The sequence below is a fragment of the Balaenoptera acutorostrata genome, chromosome 2, assembly GCF_949987535.1.
Source record: "Balaenoptera acutorostrata chromosome 2, mBalAcu1.1, whole genome shotgun sequence".
Taxonomy (NCBI): domain Eukaryota; kingdom Metazoa; phylum Chordata; class Mammalia; order Artiodactyla; family Balaenopteridae; genus Balaenoptera; species Balaenoptera acutorostrata.
In genome coordinates, this window is record NC_080065.1 from 15,566,959 (window position 1) to 15,586,014 (window position 19,056).

The following is a 19,056-nucleotide window of genomic DNA, read 5'->3' on the forward strand; positions in this document are numbered from 1 at the left end:
CTTTACTCCATTGCTCCTCACCATACATCAGCACCTTTATAAGGACAAACACAAAAGCCTGAGACTTTCCTGGCCCCATGTCTTTTTATCACTGTCATCCCCAAAGACAGAATCTGGGAAACAACTTGGGATCTACTTCACGTTCCTTCAAGTCTCGGCTTTTGTCCACTGCTCAGTGTGTACATGGACTTCCTTTGGGTGCTGGCTTCTCTGCTGGACCGAGCTTCATGGGAAGGACCCCAGGGCTAGGTGATGAGAAGCAGCTGGTGCAAACTGACAGTGGGGGCGAAGACCTGAAAAGCTGCATGAATGTTCTGGAACTTTCCGTATGTGAGTCCAAGTAGACACATTTATGACTCCCTTAAATAAAAAAGGAGCAGAGATGAGGTGATACCTGGGGAAAATGATGTTTATTATAAAATATTCGTATCATTATAGCTAAATAGGAAAGATAAATATATGTTTATATCTCTTATCAGAAGCTACCCTTAGCTATAATTAAGCATGCTGAATAGATTAAAAGAAAAACTCAGCACTGGTGTGTATTTGATCTATGTTTAAATTCATTAGTCAGAAAGTGGTAAATGAGAAATTAATTTTTCCACTTGGCTTATATTTCACAAGATAAGAGTGGACACTTCAGTCTGCTTGTGAGGCCAGTTGTATTACTGGTTGCATTTCAGCTGTCCCTCCTGTGTGTCTTTCAAGGTGCTAGCAGACTGGAAGACACTCCATGTACTGTACAGGAAAAGGAAATGTCACATGATTCTCTTTTTAAAGCAGGAAGTAAAGTGGCTTTTTCCCTTTGAAAATTGTGACAGAACAGTGCTTATAAAACTATCTGTGGTGAATCTGTGGTGATGTACCCGTTCTTAAAATTTCCAATTCTTTGCAGACTGGCACTTTTGTAAAATTAAATTAAAATGTTACACTGAGATCAAATTGCTGTAAAAGTTTCTCAACACTTGCTCTCAGTTTCTGTACACATTCTTGCAGATGCGCAGAAAGAGTTTGCTATGTGGCACTGGTCTGTAGAGCACCCTTTAGTAGCAGTGAAACATGAGTTTCAGGCAAGGATCAATAGCTTCTGTTGTTATTTATCTGGGAGTTTGGGATTTTGCCCAGAATGGGAGGGCAGTGCTTTTGTTTTGTTGTTTTGCTATTGGTCCAACTTTTGTGTAGAATTGTCCAGTACGCGCCTTGCTCAGGGCACCTGACTGAGGAGGTGAATGGGGGCTGGGATCTCTCCTCTGAGTCGTACCCTCTGCTTGGCGGAGGTCCTTGGATCAGCCATCAGATAGTCCCAGTTACATTTGCTGCTTTTTTGAGAAGCCTTCCATAGGTTTCTACATTCTCTTAGCAGAAATCAGCAAGAACCTCCTTTTGATTTCAGTTCGTTATGCTTAACAAAAATCTTCATCACATTTATTTCTTTACTGGATTTCAAGCTCCTGTGGGAAGGAGTGTGGGTCTTATATTGTTGTGACTAGAACAGTGCTCATACTAATATCAAATGAATTCCGAATCACAGGTTGATAGTGAAAGCCATGCTCAGCTGTTAACCTTCTTGAAGAAGCAAAGAATCTCATAGTGTGATGATTTTCTTCCTTCTTTTTTATTGATCCAGGACTTGAAGAGACCAATTTTTTAGATGTAGTCCTGGGGAGAGAAGCTTCCTGAAGTTAATGATACCCCGACATATTCATCCAGTCAGAGAGACCTATGGAATGGCCACAATAGACATAAGAGGTCAAACCGAGTATTGTTAACATTTTATCTCTAGTGAGGTTAAGATTAACCAAGGACATTGAGTTCACCGAGAAACAGGTTCTTAAACAAATATAGCTCATGAAAAAACATTACTTATTGGGGTCACGGACTCCTAAGAATGAACAGAACCTTAATATGTCTGGGGAACACACGTGCCATGTTGCACTGCTGGTGGAAGAGGCCTGACCCCAGCCTGGACTCTGCAGAGCCTCCTGGCAGGTCGCAGGTAGGGTGTAGGGTGGGGCTGGTGTGGCAAACAGGGAAGCAAGGGCATAGCAGCCTGAGACCACCTCAGGTATTTACCAAAGTCAGAAGCAGAAGGACACACCCCTTGGCGTGCGCAACTAACGTCAGGAAAAATGAAGGCCTGGAAGCTTATCACCAACACAGAGGAAATAACTTTGGTGGCAAATGGGACAGGAGAGAGTTCTTAAACAACAGGTGGCTTGTAATGGTCTCTTCTCCACCAGACGCATCCATCACGCCTTGGTTCCTGAGGGTCTTCACGCATCTGAAAGGCACACTGGTTTGACCCTCACAGGCCTCGTCGATGGTGGCCTGAAGAGGGGGCACGGGCTCAACGTCTGTAATAAGGAAGAGTTTTGAGCAATTCCATGAATTCCAATTCTGTGTGGGATTTTAGTGTGAATGACAAATGTTTATGAGCCCAAGTTACTGTTTTATGATTAATATGAAATATTGCCTGAGACTAAAAGCCAGTCTTGCCAGAAACGCGAGAAGTATGTTTCTAACATATTTTGGGTTCTGTTCAAGCAGTTAGTTTGTGAGGATAGAAAACCACTTAAGTCAGTTCCATAAGGAGCATCCCACAGACCGACAGGGCAGGAAGTACAGCCAGTCCTCCTGGAAGGCACCTGGGACCTAGAGAGCCAAGAAGTAAAACTTCCAGCAGCATCTCTCACGATCCACAGAGAGATGGTCTCATCGCTCAGGATTTCCCCACCTCACTCTGTACATGATCTCTCTCTCTTTCCCTTCCTCTCTTTGTCTCTCTCCACCTCCATCTCCCACCTTTATCCTCTGGGCACACAAGGGTGCTCCTGCCACTGAAGGAAGCTGCATCTTAGTTCACCAGTCCGAAATCCTGAGAAGTAGAATCTGATTGGCTCAGCCGACCTACGGTCCTTGAACCACGTGCACAACTCTATCCAATCATCTGTGGCCAGGGCATGGGGCCCAGGCGCCTGCAGCACAGATTCAAAGTTTCTGGGAAGCAGGTGTGTTCAGGGCGTGCCTCAAACCATATCAAATACATGTGGAGTTTTCACAGCTCAGGTGCACACATGAGTGACCTTCAGCGAAGGAAGAAGAATCAGCGTAGTTCAGAGCACCTCGTAATTAAGGTTGGTAATCATCCAATTAGCATCCTCACCAATAGAAATGTTAGAATTCATCAGAGAAGAACAAAGACAAATGCAGGTGACATCAAAGCTTTAGGGTAAGAGTCACACAAGGTTGCCCTCATGAGGCAGTTTTCTTAGTGGTCGGAGGGAAGATAGGAAGAAAAAAGAGTTACAGGTATCCGGAGTAATTCCCTTCGTGTGCAGGTTTGTTGCTGTTGATCTGCTTAAATAGCCTAGAAGACACACATGTGCCGTTTCTAAAATGCAGACCGAAGTCCTGCGAGCTTTCCTGCAGCTTTTTGATGGAAAGGGGATTTACAGTTCTGTCCTCTAAACCTCAACTACGTGTGTTTTCAGCCCCGTTTTTGGCCTGCAGTTGGCTAGCTCTGTAAAGTGCTCTGGCTCCAGTACTTGAACTTCATGTTGCAAAGGGTCAATTTGGCATTGTCTGCTTCCTCCAAGTTCCATGACGACTTCCTTAATTTGTTGTTCTCTTTGTGCCCTGGGTAGTAAATTCTTACTGACAGTGGAGATTGGCTCCTGCACTCTTAAGCCTAAGCACCAAGGTTGTCTGGAACCTTATGCACAGAATTCCCAACAGCTCTATCACAGGTTAGTTTAATGTTCACTGTAATGAGGTATTGTTTTCCCTATGCCTCTTATACCTTCTACAGGATATTGTATTTGTTGAGATACAGCCTGGAGCCAGGGAACAGAGCAGAGAACCCAGACCCTTAGAAGGGTAAACCTGCTGGTTGTTCTCAGCCGTCAGATTACATTTGTGGCTTTCTAGACACTAAGTAAATAAAAACAATGGGAAATCTTCGGAGAGCCTCATGGTGGCTATCAGAAAAGATAGTTTGGTGTTGTATATGAATAGTCACTAAATCTATTTCTGGGCCAGCCTGTGTTGGGGACATTAAAATTACCTACATTTCAAAGGTTAACAATGCAACTAAACTAAGCCAATGTAAGTTTAGGCTTAAACATACAGAGAAGAGGAACTATTTCCCACAAGCTAATGGTTGGCAAGACCTAATGGAATGAGTAAATGTGTTGAACAATGCTGTAAAAATCACAATAACAAAAGCAGTCAGACTTAAAGCTTCATTTTAATAACCTCAGACACCAAGTTGAATATCCATGTGGGAAGAAGCAAACACCTTATAAAATAGATATTGTTGGTGCTAAACCTATACTTACCCCAGCTCAGGGAAAAAGAAGTAAATAGATATGGTGAAACGATTTCAAATGGTTCCAAGCCATCTCCCTTACTTTACTCTTAAACCATCCCCAGATAATGAGATTTTCTAAGTCAGTTATTGTGTTGAACAAAGGACAGTGATGAAAAATAGTAACCAAAGGCATTTTCAAATGAGTGAAACAAGATATGCTTCTTCACACATGAAGAAATCTCTCAACGTAAAACCATTTAACAACTTTTATAAAGTTTAGGAATTAAGCAAAGACATGTGGTAAAGGACAACTGCTTCAAAATTGTAGCAATGCCTCAGAGTTCCTATTTGTAGGCTGATGGTCCTAAGGAGATGCATTAGGACCTCGTAGATTAATGCAATCTTCAGTGCCATTTAATCCTAACAGGGACCAGGAAGTTTAGCATTACCTATGTAGCAGGCCAAAAAGCTGCCAAGTCCTTGTATACAGAGAGAATCAAGTATCACACTGAATTACTGACCTGGTAATTAATGATCCACTATCCGCCAGCCACTTTTCTTTACAGGAGCATTCTAACTGTTTCTCAGCATCCACCCATACGTTTGGTCCATCTATGCAACTGCAGGCAACCTCAATTCCATGTTCCCTCACAGCAACTCTTTGGTCTCAAGCTGTACCATGTGGAGAGAGGATTTTATGAATCTCTTGCCAAGGATCTTTCAGGTCAAGGTCAAGCCATGGATCTTTCACACTATGCCTTCAAGAGACCAGCATCCAAAGTGACTGTTCAAGAGACCCAGAGGGTCACACCTTAGTAGTAGAGCTAAACTAGCTCAGAATAGAGACTCCTCCAGATATACCCTTAAACACTTCAAAAGAAGCCATGAAAGGATGAAACCAATCTGATCTTCCAGGACTTTAACTACCTTCCAGAACAAAACCAACATTCTTTAAAGGAGGATAGCTAAGTTCAGATACTCAATGACCTAACAACTCAATGTTCAGGATCCAAAAAAAACTACTAGACATTCCAAGAATCAGGAAATATGACCCATAACCAGGAGGAGAAAAAGAGTCAATAGAAAAAGATCCACCAATGACAGAGATGGTGGAATTAGTATTCAAAGACAATGAAATAGCTATTACAAACATGCTCAACATGTTTAAGGATCTTTAAATAATATGAATATAATCAGGAGAGATAGTGAAGACATAAAGAACCAATTGGAACTTCTAGAGATGAAAATTAAGATATCTGAAGTGAAAAAATACACTTGGTGGGACTAACTGCAGCTTAGACATGGAAAAAGACCAGTGAACCTGAAGATGTAGCAGTACAAACTATTCAATCTGAAACATTAACTAACTAACTAACTAAATAAATAAATCAAGCCTCAATGACCTGGGGATAATATAGAGTGGTTCATTATATGTTTGATTGGAGTCCCAGAAAAGTGTGTGTTGGCAGGAGGAGAGGAGAGGGAGACAGAAAGATATTTGAAGAAATAATGGCTGAAAAACTTCCAAATTTAATAAAAACTATGAATCCACAGATCTAAGAACCTTAAGGAACCTGAAGTAGCACAAATACACACACACACACAAAAACACCAAAGCACATCAAAATCAAATTTCTGAAAGACAGTGATAAAGAGAAAATCTTAAAATCAGCCAGAGGAAAAAGGCACATGGTGTACAGAGGAATAAGGATAAGAATGAGAGCAGATTTCAGAAATGATGCAAGTCAGAAGACAATGGACATCTTTAAATTGTAGAATGAAAAAAAAAAAAATACTGTCAACATAGAATTCTATATCCAGCAAAAATCTTCTTTAAAATTTTTACCTTAAGGTGAAATAAACACTTATTAAGACAAACAAAAGCTGAGGGGCTTTGCCATTTAAAATCACTATAAGTATTGTTAGAGGAAGTTCTTTAGATAGAAGAAAAATAAAACCAGATGGAAACTTGGATCTAACAAAGGAATGAGGAGTACAAGAAATGGTAAATATGTGGGTAAATACGAAAGTATTTTTTTATTTTAAAATTTCTTCTATGACTAATTAACTATACAAAGCAAAAATAACAAACATGTTGGGTTCATAACTTATGCAGAAATAAAATGTACGACAACAATAGCACAAAGGATGGAAGGGGAAAATGGAAGTATATTGTTATAAGGTTATTATACAATAGTCAAATATTATTATTTAAAGTAGACTTGGTAAGTTGAGGATATGTATTATAAACAGTAGCACAACCACTAAAAGCTAAAAGGTAGAGGTATAGCTAAGAAACCAATAGCAGGAAATAAAGGTAAAAAATAAACAGAGAACAGATGGGATAAATAGGGAACAAACATCCAGATGGTAGATTTAATCACAACCATTACATGTAAATGGTTACAAACACTCGAAATAAAAAGAATGAATTAGATCCAGCTGACTGGAGGGAATTCCTGATGCCCTGCGAAGTGGAAAAAGCAACATACAGAGTTGCTGTTAGCATTTGTTTATCTATGAGTAGTAGGAGGGAGAGGTGAGGGAAAAACAGAAGGAGACTGACAAAATGGAAACATATGCATGATAAAATAACAAGAAGTGTTAAATAGAATCTATGACAGTGTTGTTGATAATAAAAATGTGTTCTGAACATAGACCAGGACTAGAAGATGACACGAACAAGTGAAAACACTGAATTGATCTAGGATGTGATTGTGGTTAATTTCATTCTTAGATTCTCGACCTTCCGTATAGCTTTTAGAACAAAATATTTAAATTTAAAAATAAATGTATGAAGTTTGAAGATACAGAAAATCATGACCCAAATTCCTTTTATAGTGAGTGTTCTTTGACTCTCTAGTTTCGTGGAAGGAAAGTGAGTGAAGACCTTTTCTGCAATAATTCTCCCAAGATAGTTCCAGCCCTGTAAATGCTTTAGCATCTTATCTGGTATTAGCACAGGGCACTGGCTGTTGTTGTAGGTAGTCATTAAACATGGCAAGAAACTCCACCTGAAGCGAGAGTCAGTCAGAGTTCTTTGGTTGCAGGAAGCAGGAACTGACTTTGGCTGACTTAAAGGAAAGAAAATCATTGGGAAGACCAGAAAATTAGTCTTGGAATTGAGGCAGCTCCAGAAAGAGGAAGCAGGACTTCCAGGGATGGTCCATAGCAGCTGCAGTCTGGTTGGGTTGCTTCCACTGGAACTAGTGAATTCCAGTCTTACTTCAAACTTACATCAGTGGCTCAAGTGTCAAAGTCCCAGAAAAAAGCATTGGACTCATCATGTGCTCACTCTCTAGATACACTAGGACCTACTAGGAGGTGCTCAGGACCCTTTAGGGTCTTGGTAGCAGGAGGGCTGCTTCCTGTAATCACAGTTCTACCAAAATCACATGGACATAGAGAGGGAAGGCCGTTTCCCCAAAAGAATTCAGGGTGTTCTAAGGAAGGGCTCATGGACACTGGGTGACCAAAACATACCTTTCTTGGTACTGGAAAAAGGAAGAGGAATCATGGGGAAATTTTCACAGGGTTGAGCGTCATACCAAGAATGTGGAGTCTACCTGCAACACAAGATCCCACTGCATTCCTGAGTCTGGGGTCCAAACCGAGGAGGGCAAGGTTTGCAAATGCTTTTGTGCTATGAATCTGTGGGAATTGAATTTATGGTCCAAAGCCCAATATAATAGACATGATAGGGACTCCTGTGTGTGCCTGCTCAGAGCGATGCACTTTCTTTTCCTCAGAAAGAGGAGTACTATTTACGACGTTTGTGTTAAGAAACTCCAGGCCTCCTACGGAAATGTACTCTGACCTCTTACACAACATTTTTACTTAAGCCAGAGCAAAGGAAATAATGGACGTTGAGAGATCAAATGACTGCCTTCCACTCTGTTCCCTTTAAAAATCAATAATTTTTATGAATTTCTTTTTCTTCTTAAGGAAGCAGCATCTGGCTTCATGGAATTTGGCAGAGTTAAGCATCCTGTTCTAGTTATGTTGATTTTTAAATACAAATAAGATTGGTAAATGGCAGCTAAAGTTGAACCATCTGAGTAAGAATGAGAATAATGAAAGCCAGTGAGACTGAACCATACATTTTTAGTTAGGTCTTTGTAGGTCATCTTTTCCCTCTCCCACCCGCAGTCATACAGATGAAAACATGACGTCACATGATTTGACACAATTTTTCTGTTCAAACATTTGTGGGACCTTTCTATATAATTTCTTATTTTGAAGTGCTATTTTTTACACAATTCTTTTATAACAGTGTTGTATGAGGTTAGAATTAACATCTACCATACAGATAAAGTCTGTTATGACAGGACTGATCACATGCAAATATGTGTAGGCGACATGTAGCTGCAATTATGTGCTGAAGTTCATCTTTGGACTAAATTTAGAAAGGTGAAGGATTGGATACTTAGCTTTTAATCCTTTCCTCATCTTTAGAAAGTGGGCCCATTTCCAGGCCAGGGCCAGGGTTATGTCTTAGAAATTTGCGCCCAGGTGAAGCATGCTTAAGAAGATGATTCTTACCATGAAGGCTCTTAACAGAATTAATCTTAAGCCTGAGTATGACCCAGACATTAGTCTGGGCTTCTAGTGTCACAGGATATTACGTGCGCCCAGAATAAAGTAAATTGCTTAATAATGCAATGGGATGATTTGCTCAACAATTCAGTAATAAAAATACCTTTCATGAATACAAGTCATATGACTTATTTCACAAATATTGTCTTAGTTTATCATGCATGTATAATTATTCACAAGGTTTAGATAAGAAAATGAAGCTAGTAGAGGCAAGTCACTTGTCTAAGATCTCATGCTGAGTGAGTGCCTGGCACATAATGATATATTTTGCTAAGTGGATTAATGAAGTATTGTAGCAGATCCTTTGTCTTCTGGTCAACTGCTTACGAAATGTACAAATGAAGGCAAGCATAGCTGCCATAATATACAGCAGTGTTGCAAAGAAGAAAAGCATAATAGAAATGTCACTTTTAGAAAAGTTTTGCAGGACTTTGGTAGCCTTTTGTAAGCTAGTTTTGAAAAGATGGCAGGCAGGGGAGCTGTCCTTGGTGCTGAACTTGCCATGAGGCGAATAGGTCAGAGGATGGCCTTAACCAGTTTTCCTACATATTTTCTTCTGGGCTTCTATTACCAATGACAATACTATCAATAAAAATTATATTTATAAAAAATTTTCCTTTTTAAATATTTTAAGGACTTTATAATATTTTTAATTATAGCTTTGTTATTATTTAAAAAGGTAAATTTAATGCTATAATTCACTAGATTTTAGTATAGTCACAAAGTTGTGGAATTATCACCACTATGTAACTTTAGAATATTTTTATTACTGCCAAAAAAAAAAAAACCCCACAGAAACCCCTCTCCTCAGCCTCTGGAACCAGGAATCTACTTCCTGTTTCTATAGATTTGCCTATTCTGGACTTTTCATATAAATGGAATCATACAATATGTGGCCATTTGTAACTTACTTCTTTCACATAGCATACTGTTTTTGAGGACTATCCATGTTGTGATATGTATCAATACTTCATTAAGTTTACTGACAAACAATAATCCATTGTATGAATATACCACATTCTATTCATCAGTTAATGAACATTTAAATTGCTTCTCCTTTTGGGCTATGCTGCTGTGAACATCTATGTACAAGTTTTTTTGTGTGGATATATGTTTTCAGTTCTCTTGTGTGTATACCTAGGAATGGAATTGCTGGGTTATATGATCATTTTAATATTTTGAGGATCTGTCAAACACTTTTCCAAAGCAGTTGCCACCAGCAATGTATGAGTATTCCAAATTTTCCACATCCTTATCAACAATTGTTATTGTCTGTTTTTTTAATATTAGTCATCCTAGTGGGTGTGAAATTGTATCTCATTGTGGTTGACTTGCATTTCTGTAATGACTAATGACGTTGAACATCTTTTCATGTACTTATTGGACACCTGTCATCTTCTTTGGAGAAATGGCCATTCAAATCTTTTGCACATTTTAAAAAATTTGGGTGGTTTTTCTTTTTATTGTTAAGGTGAAAGCGTTTTTTATATATTCTGGATGCAAATCCTTTATCAAATATATCATTTAGAAATACTTTCTCTCACACTGTGGGTTGTCTTTTCACTTTCTTGATAGTGTAAATGACTGTTTTCAACACAGTGATCCTTCTCTGATGAAATATTAGTCAGCCATAAAAAAGAATAAAATAATGCCATTTGTAGCAACATGGATGGACCTAGAGATTATCATACTAAGTGAAACAAGTCAGACAGAGAAAGACAAATATCATATGATGTCACTTATATGTGGAATCTAAAAAACAGTGCAAACAAACTTATTTACAAAACAGAAGTGGACTCACTGACATAGAAAACAAACCTATGGTTACCAAAGGGGAAGGGGAGAGGGATAAATTGGGAGTACGGGATTTACAGATGCACACTACCACATATAAAATGGGTAAACAACAAGGATTTACTATATACAGGACAGGGAACTATATACAATATCTTGTAATAACCTATAATGGAAGGGAATTTTAAAAAAGGATATAGATATATATATATATATACATATGTATAATCAAATCACTTTGCTGTACACCTGAAACTAATACAATACTATAAATCAACTATACTTCAATTTAAAAATTGTGGGAAAAGAACAACAGAAATACAAAAAGAAAAAGAAAAAAAAATTCCAGCATCTATGCTCTGAGTAGCTCATTATGAAGGAAGGAACTCATTTACAACATAATTGTTGGCAAATATTATATGAAAGAAAAATTTTAGTGGTTCTCTGGTAAAAGGCTTGCTTATAAAACTGGACGATGCAGAATGTGTGGCATCTGTTCCCTGCAGGAGAAGAGGTATGCCTCACTATAACACTGTACTTTTCTCATTGTGTGGAACCTACTCTCCTCTCAATAAAACAAACTCTGCTTGAAAATGATAGCCAGGGAAAAAAATAATGGAAGCATAGAACTGTTTTATATACTAATAAGTATTAAACTCCTGTTTTCAAATTTTATTCTTTGGCAATAAAATATATTCCTCTCACACAATCAGAGAAAGATTAAACTATTTTTTAATTAGAAAATATTTACATCGGCAAGACCTTTTCCCCCTTATTGGAAAGCAGAATAAGAAAAAGAGTCTAGTGAGTTAACTGAGATCAATTTTATTCCTTTAAAAAGTTTCAAGGTTGAGAGATCAAGATGGTGTAATATAAGGTGTAGAGCACACCTCCTCCCACAGACACATCAAAAATACATCTACGTGTGGAACAATTCCCACAGAGTACCTACTGAATGCTGGCAGAAGAGCTCATACAACTAAAACTACAAGAAAGATAACTATTTAACCAGATAGGGTGAAAGAAAAAAAAAAAAGGAATTAGGATGGGACCTGCGCCCCTGGGAGGGAGCTGTGAAAGAAGGCTTCCCTCACCCTGGGAACTCCCTTCACCAGCTGGGGGATCATTTGGGACAAATAGGGAGCTTCAGAGGCTCACAGGAGAGTGCAGCAACTGGCTTATGGCAGGCAGAACAGAGACAGACCAGGACAGATGGTCCTGGACACCTCACTGCACTCCCCAGCCCGAGATGTGCATCTGCTGGTGTGTGCAGGGTCTTGGTGCTGAAACTCAGGCTTGAGTGGACAGACCTGGGGAGAGGACTGGGGTTGGCTGCAGGGAGACAGCCCAAAGGAGCTGGAGTGTGGTCCAGGTCGCAACTGGGGGTGTGCTCAGGACAGAGCCCAGATCTGCCATAGCAGCCCCATTGTTAACATGTGCAGGAAGTGAGGGGTAGGGCCCTGACAGAGCAGCCTCATTCTGTGTGTGCCTACAGCAGGCATGGCTCTGCCTCTACAAGCTCTGGGAGCATGCAAGTGCCAATGGGTTGCTGACACGCAGAGGCGGGGCTGAAGTCTGAGCTGATCCCTGGGTCCATGTGACTTTGAAGCAGGGCTAAAATCTGCAGGGCCATATCCCTACAGCTGTATAACATTGGTGATTTACACTGCCAAGGCCTTTGTAAACTTAGCACCTATGGGACATCCAAGTGGATTACTGGTGCTCCCATGGCTAGGGCGGGTCTGGTGTTAGCAGCTGCAGGCTTTGCAAGTGTAAGCATGCAGAGGTGCAGCTGGGGTCTGGGCTGATTCCATAGCACCCAGGGGTAGAACTATGGTGGGTCGCAGTGCCTGACCAACATATCTGTGCTGGTGGCTTTGTGAGCAAGGAGCCTAAGGGACATCCAGGCTGGCTGCCAGAATTCCCACAGTTGAGGTGGGACCAAGGGCAGTATACTTTGTGAGCATGCACGGGTGACAGGCAACCCCAGAGAGCACACTTCCAGGTGGAAAGCTCTTATGAAGGAATACTCAGTGGCTCCTCTTGCAGTGGAAGTACTCCAGTACTACCGACCTCAAACTGCAGCCCAGAAACATATCTGAGAGCTAATACTTCAACAAATAAGGAGCAGACCCTGCCCCCAATAGGGCTGTGACAACCACAGAGCAAAGAGGAGGCCCCACTCAACATCCAGGGCAGGCTGTGGTCACCACAATACCAATCAAGCCCCCTATGAAGGAGACAACACTCAGCACACACTGAGGAAAGATGTGGAAGGCATCCATACTAGAAACAGTCTTCACACCAAAAATATAAGACTCATGCAGGTTACACAGGGACACTCCCACACCCTCAAGAACACAGTAGGTAAATTCATAGAGTCAGAGAAATATAAGAAAAATGAAGAAGCAGAGGAACCAGTCTCAATTAAAAGAACAAGAGAAATCCCCAGAAAGAACAAACAATGAAACAGACCTCTCCAGCCTACTAGATCACAAGTTCAAAATGGAGGTAATAAAAATACTGAAGGAATTAAGAAAGGCTATCAATAGAAATGCAGATCACTGTAACAAGGAGCTAGAAACTATAAAGAGGAGTCAAGAAAAATTAGAAAATTCATCTGCTGAGACAAAAGCCAAGCTAAAGGCAATAAATAGCAAACTAGATAATATAGAACAATGAGTAAGTGATCTGGAAGATAAAATAATGGAAATCACCCAATGAGAACAGCAGACAGAAAGACAAATGAAAAAAAAAATGAAAGCATTGTGAGACCTATGGGACAATATAAAGCAAGCCAATCTATGCATAATAGGGATCCCAGAAGGAGAAGAAAGAGAAAAGGGGATCAAAAATGTATTTAAAAAAATTATGGCTGAAAACTTCCCAAACATAAAGAAGGAAACAGATATCCAGGTACAGGAAGCACAGAGGGTCCAAAACAAGATGAATCCAAACAAACCTACACCAAGACATATTATAATTAAAATGGCAAAAGTTGAAGATAAAGAGAAGATTCTAAAGGCAGCAAGAGAAAAACAAAAAGTTAGTCCCAAGGGAATCCCCATAAGGTTATAAGCTGATTTCTCTACAGAACCATTGCAAGAGAGAAGTGGCAAGATATATTCAAAGTCCTGAAAGGGAAAAACCTGCAACCTAGAATACTCTGCCCAGCAAGATTAACATTTAGAATAGAAGGAGAGATAAAGAATTTCTCAGACAAGCAAAAACTAAAAGAAGGGGAATGTAAAAAAAATTCCTTTAAAAATCGCATCCAAAAAAATAAAATAAAATAAAATACTTATGAATAAGCCTGACTGAGGAGGTGAAAACTTATATGCTGAGAACTATAAAACATTAATAAAGGAAACTGAAGATGATTTAAAGAAATGGAAAGATATCCCATGCTCTTGGATTGGAAGAATAAAATAGTTAAAATGACCATACTACCCAAAGCAATCTACAGATTTAATGCAATCCCTATCAAATTACCCATGACATTTTTCACAGAACTAGAACAAATAATCCTAAAATTTATATGGAACCATAAAAGACCCAGAATTGCCAAAGCAATCCTGAGGAAAAAGAACAAAGTAGGAGGCATAACCCTCCCAGACTTCAGACAATACTACAAAGCTACAGTAATCAAAACACCACGTTACTGGCACAAAAACAGACATATGGATCAACGGAACAGAATAGAGAGCCCAGAAATAAACCCACACACCTATGGTCAATTGATCTTCGATAAAGAAGGCAAGAATATACTGTGGAGAAAAGAGTCTCTTCAGTAAGTGATGCTGGGAAAGCTGGACAGCCGCATGTAAATCAATGAAGTTAGAACACATCCTCACACCATAACAAAAATAAACTCAAAATGACTTAAAGACTTAAATATAAGACAGGGCACTATAAAACTCCTAGAAGAGAACATAGGCAAAACATTCTCTGACATAAATCATAGCAATGTTTTCTATGGTCAGTCTCCCAAGGCAATAGAAATAAAAGCAAAATTAAACAAATGGGACCTAATCAAACTTATAAGCTTTGCACAGCGAAGGAAACCATAAACAAAATGAAAAGACAACCTACACACTGGCAGAAAATATATGCAAATGATGCGACTGACAAGGGATTAATTTCCAAACTATACAAGCAGATCATACAACTCAACAAAAAAACAAACAACGCAATCAAAAAATGGACAGAAGACCTAAATAGACATTTCTCCAAAGAAGACATATAGATGGCCAACAGCACATGAAAAGATGCTCAACATCACTAATTATTAGAGAAATGCAAATCAAAATTACAATGAGATCTTACCTCACACCAGTCAGAATGGCCATCATCTTAAAAGTCTACAAATAACAAATGCTGGAGAGGGTGTGGAGAAAAGGAAACATTCTTACACTGTTGGTGGGAATGTAAATTGGTACAGCCACTATGGAGAACAGTATGGAGGTTCCTTAAAAAACTAAAAATAGAGTTACCATATGATCCAGCAATCCCACTACTAGGTATATAACCAGAAAAGATGAAAACACTAATGTGGAAAGATACATTCACCCCAATGATCATAGCAGCACTATTTACAACAGCCAAGAAATGGAGGAAACCGAAGTGTCCATTGATGGATGAATGGATAAAGAATATGTGGTGTATATATATATGTGTGTGTGTGTGTATATATATATATATATATATATATATATATACACACACACACACATATATATATACACACACACACACACACACTCACACACAATGGAATATTACTCAGCCATTAAAAAGAATGAAATAATGCCACTTGTAGCAACATGGATGGACCTAGAAATGATCATGCTAAGTGAAGTAAGCCCAACAGAGAAATACAAATATCATATGATATCACTTATATGTGGAATCTAAAATATGATACAAATGAACTTATTTTCGAAACAGAAATGGACTCACTGAAGTAGAAAACAAAGGTATGGTTACCAAAGGGGAAAGGGGGTGGAAGAGGGATAAAGTAGGAGTTTGGGATTAGCAGATACAAACTACTATACATAAAATAGATAAACAACAAGGATCTACTGTATAGCACAGGGAACTATATTCTATATCTTGTAATCACCTATAATGGAAAAGAATATGAAAAAGAATATATATTCAGATATATATATATATATATAACTGAATCACTTTGTTACACACCAGAAACTAACACAACATTGTAAATCAACTATACATCATTAAAAATAAAATAAATTTAATTAAAAAAACTTTCAAATATAGCATTTATCCAATACCTACACTGAGTTGAAAAATATCTTCTAACTCTCATATCTCTGAGCTAAAAATATATTTTCCCTACATGGGCAGTTTTCCATTATTTGTTTCAGTTAAGGGAATGTTCTTCCTCCTGCTAAAAATCAATAATTGCTATCAATATAATTGAAGAATCATTCAAACATTTAAAGTTTAATTTGTTCATAAGGGTAAATGATATTTATTAATATTTATTTTTAAATGCTTATTTTGTTGGACAGAAATGAGTTACCTAATAGTTTAATTTACAAACATCTGAAATTCACTATTAATTTATTTAGCTTTCAAAGTGTTTTCCCCTAGTATCTTAAAGTCATTACAGGGCCATCTGAAGTACTTTTTACATTTTATCCAAATAATTCCTATGTACATTTACTTTAAAAAATAAATATATAGTGGGAGTCAGAAGACCTGAGTTCTATTTTTGATGTCACTGTGATCTCTAGAAGATAGTAAACTGCAGGTTTAATTTTCCATCTTTTGAGGATGCTATATGAATGATTAAAATTGGCTTTGAACTTTTCTCTGCTGATGTCACCAGAATTACAGTAAAGCAAGAATTTTTCTGTTTTATTTTGCTTTGGGTTTTTTTGATTTTGGTTTTTGTCTTTAACCACTGTTCACTACTGGGTTATGGAGAAGACACAGTCTACACCAAAAATCCTCATATAAGAGTCTTCTCAGTCAAGTCACCACTTCAGTCATTACCCTGCCTACATAATGTCAGAAAGATGAGAGCTTTACAAAAACATGGGCTCTGTTAACCTCCACCCTCTCCTTTGTCAAAAATTTCAGAGCGGGTGCAGAACTGACAAAGCTCACCTGGAGTTCACAAAGCTAAATTCTGGGAAGGACTCACTAGAAATTATTATGACACCTGGGGAACAAAATTTCCTATCACCTGGTGGTCTAGATAATATCACTCTGCTGGGATGTCTCCAAGGGCAACAGTTATAAAGCTTTGGATAATCAGGTAACAATTAGACACTCTGAAATTCTGCCAGAGCTAGCTTCTACTGGAAGAAGAAGAAAATTTAATTTCAATAGAAATTTTTTTTTGTACTTCAAACGAACCAAGCAAATATTTACTTGTTACTAACTCTGTGCCAGGAACCAGGCCAGGTGTGGGGACATAAAGAATGATGGTATAGTCTTTACCCAAAGGAGATCACATTATAATTGAGAGACTAATGGAAAACAAATATTGATAAAGCTGTTTTATTCCTATCTACATTTGGAACCAATATAGGTGGAGAAATTAATTCTCACAGGCAACTGAAGAGTGTAGATGTTACAGTTTAGAAGGTAGGATGGACCAAATTGTGAAGAAAGTGGAACGTCACATCAATAATCGTCAATAGGAACAGTCATTTGAATTTTAAAAGAATGACTTGGATGGAAGCATGGAAAATGGAGTGAGATGGAGGAGAGACACCAGGGGCAGGGAGATCAATGACAGGGCTTAATGACCAATTGGACACAGGAGGCGAAGAACGGAGAGGAATTTAATAAAACTGGGACTTTTCTGATAACCTATATAAAATAGCATATTTTGTCATTCACTATCCCTTTACTCTGCTTTATTTTTTTTCCCATAGAGCTTGACACTAACACACACACACGTGCATGTGCGTGCACACACACCCCCCTGTGTGTTTTAGCTATTGCCCATTTCACCAGTACAATATAAGATTCATAAGGAAAGGGATTTCGCTGTGTTTACTGTTATATCCCCAGTGCCGACCACCAAAACCTACTTAAGAAAGGATGAATTAAATGGCTAACTTAAGAGAATAAGTGACTTGCAATATCATCAACTAGGATAGGAAATATAGAAGGAATGGCAGGTTTGTGAGACTTGTGACAGATTCAGTTTGAGGCATGATGATTTTGAGGTGGAACTTTGAGGTAGAATATATGGTCTGGAACTTGATAGAGAAGATGGGGCTACAGATTGATATTTGGAGGTCATGGGTGCTCGGGTATCAGTAAAAGAACAAATTTCTAACTGAGGAGACGTGATGTACTGTGTGTGGATCTCAGAGTTTTGTGTGACTTCTGGCCATCAGAACTATCATCTTAATTATCTGCCTCTGGTTCACAGAATTTGTAGGTATGCTTTACAGATGTTAAGGCCATTGGGAATGCTGTTCCTGTGGCCACACCTAACACATACCTGCCTGGCTATCCCTGTCTACTCTGTCATTGACTCCAGTTTACTTTGGAGGTGACAACTTATATATACATTTTCAATTCTTTGGACAGATTTAATATGGTTGGCTGAGCATGTCTGCTCTCTTCCCATAAGCCACTTGAAATAACTGCTCCATTCCCTAAACACAAAACACACACAAACACACACACATGCATGTGATAAACCTAGAAGCTAACAATGAATACAACAGGAATAAGTAATTTGAAAACTCATAAAAGATGTAATGGCAATGAAGATGTTCTACAGTTCAGTATTTAAGACTATTTGGCAGGCAGTCATGACATTCCTTATTATTGAGTGTCAACTAGTAGAGGTCATATATTTTTGTTCTTTAAAACAGCAAGGGCATAATGGCCTGTAATAAGTATAACCCATGTCATCTCCCTTCTCATTTCCCAATGTCACTTTAATTAAAAATTACCTGGATGAGATAAGACAGCTCTCAATTTGACTGCCATTCTGCATGTATCTTGAGTCCTCACACTTTTCACAGCAATTTGATGTTTCACATGTTTCATGAGAAAAATAAACTACAGTATAATTTACTCCATTGGTTTTTAAGCAAATCTGAAGGATACAGTGTAGTAACAAGCATTAACAGTTGGATACAGAGTATATCAAATGTAATATTTGTTATAGGCTAAGACTCATCTGTCAAGGTTCAAATTGGATGAATTATATTATTCAGTTATTAAATACTTTCATTACATTTCATTTAAAATGTAATTATTGTTTCTATGACTTTCAAAATATACTTTCCCAATGACCTTCATTCAGGGTTGTGCTCCTTTCAGGAAATGTTGTGACTTTAGGATAGCCACCTCTG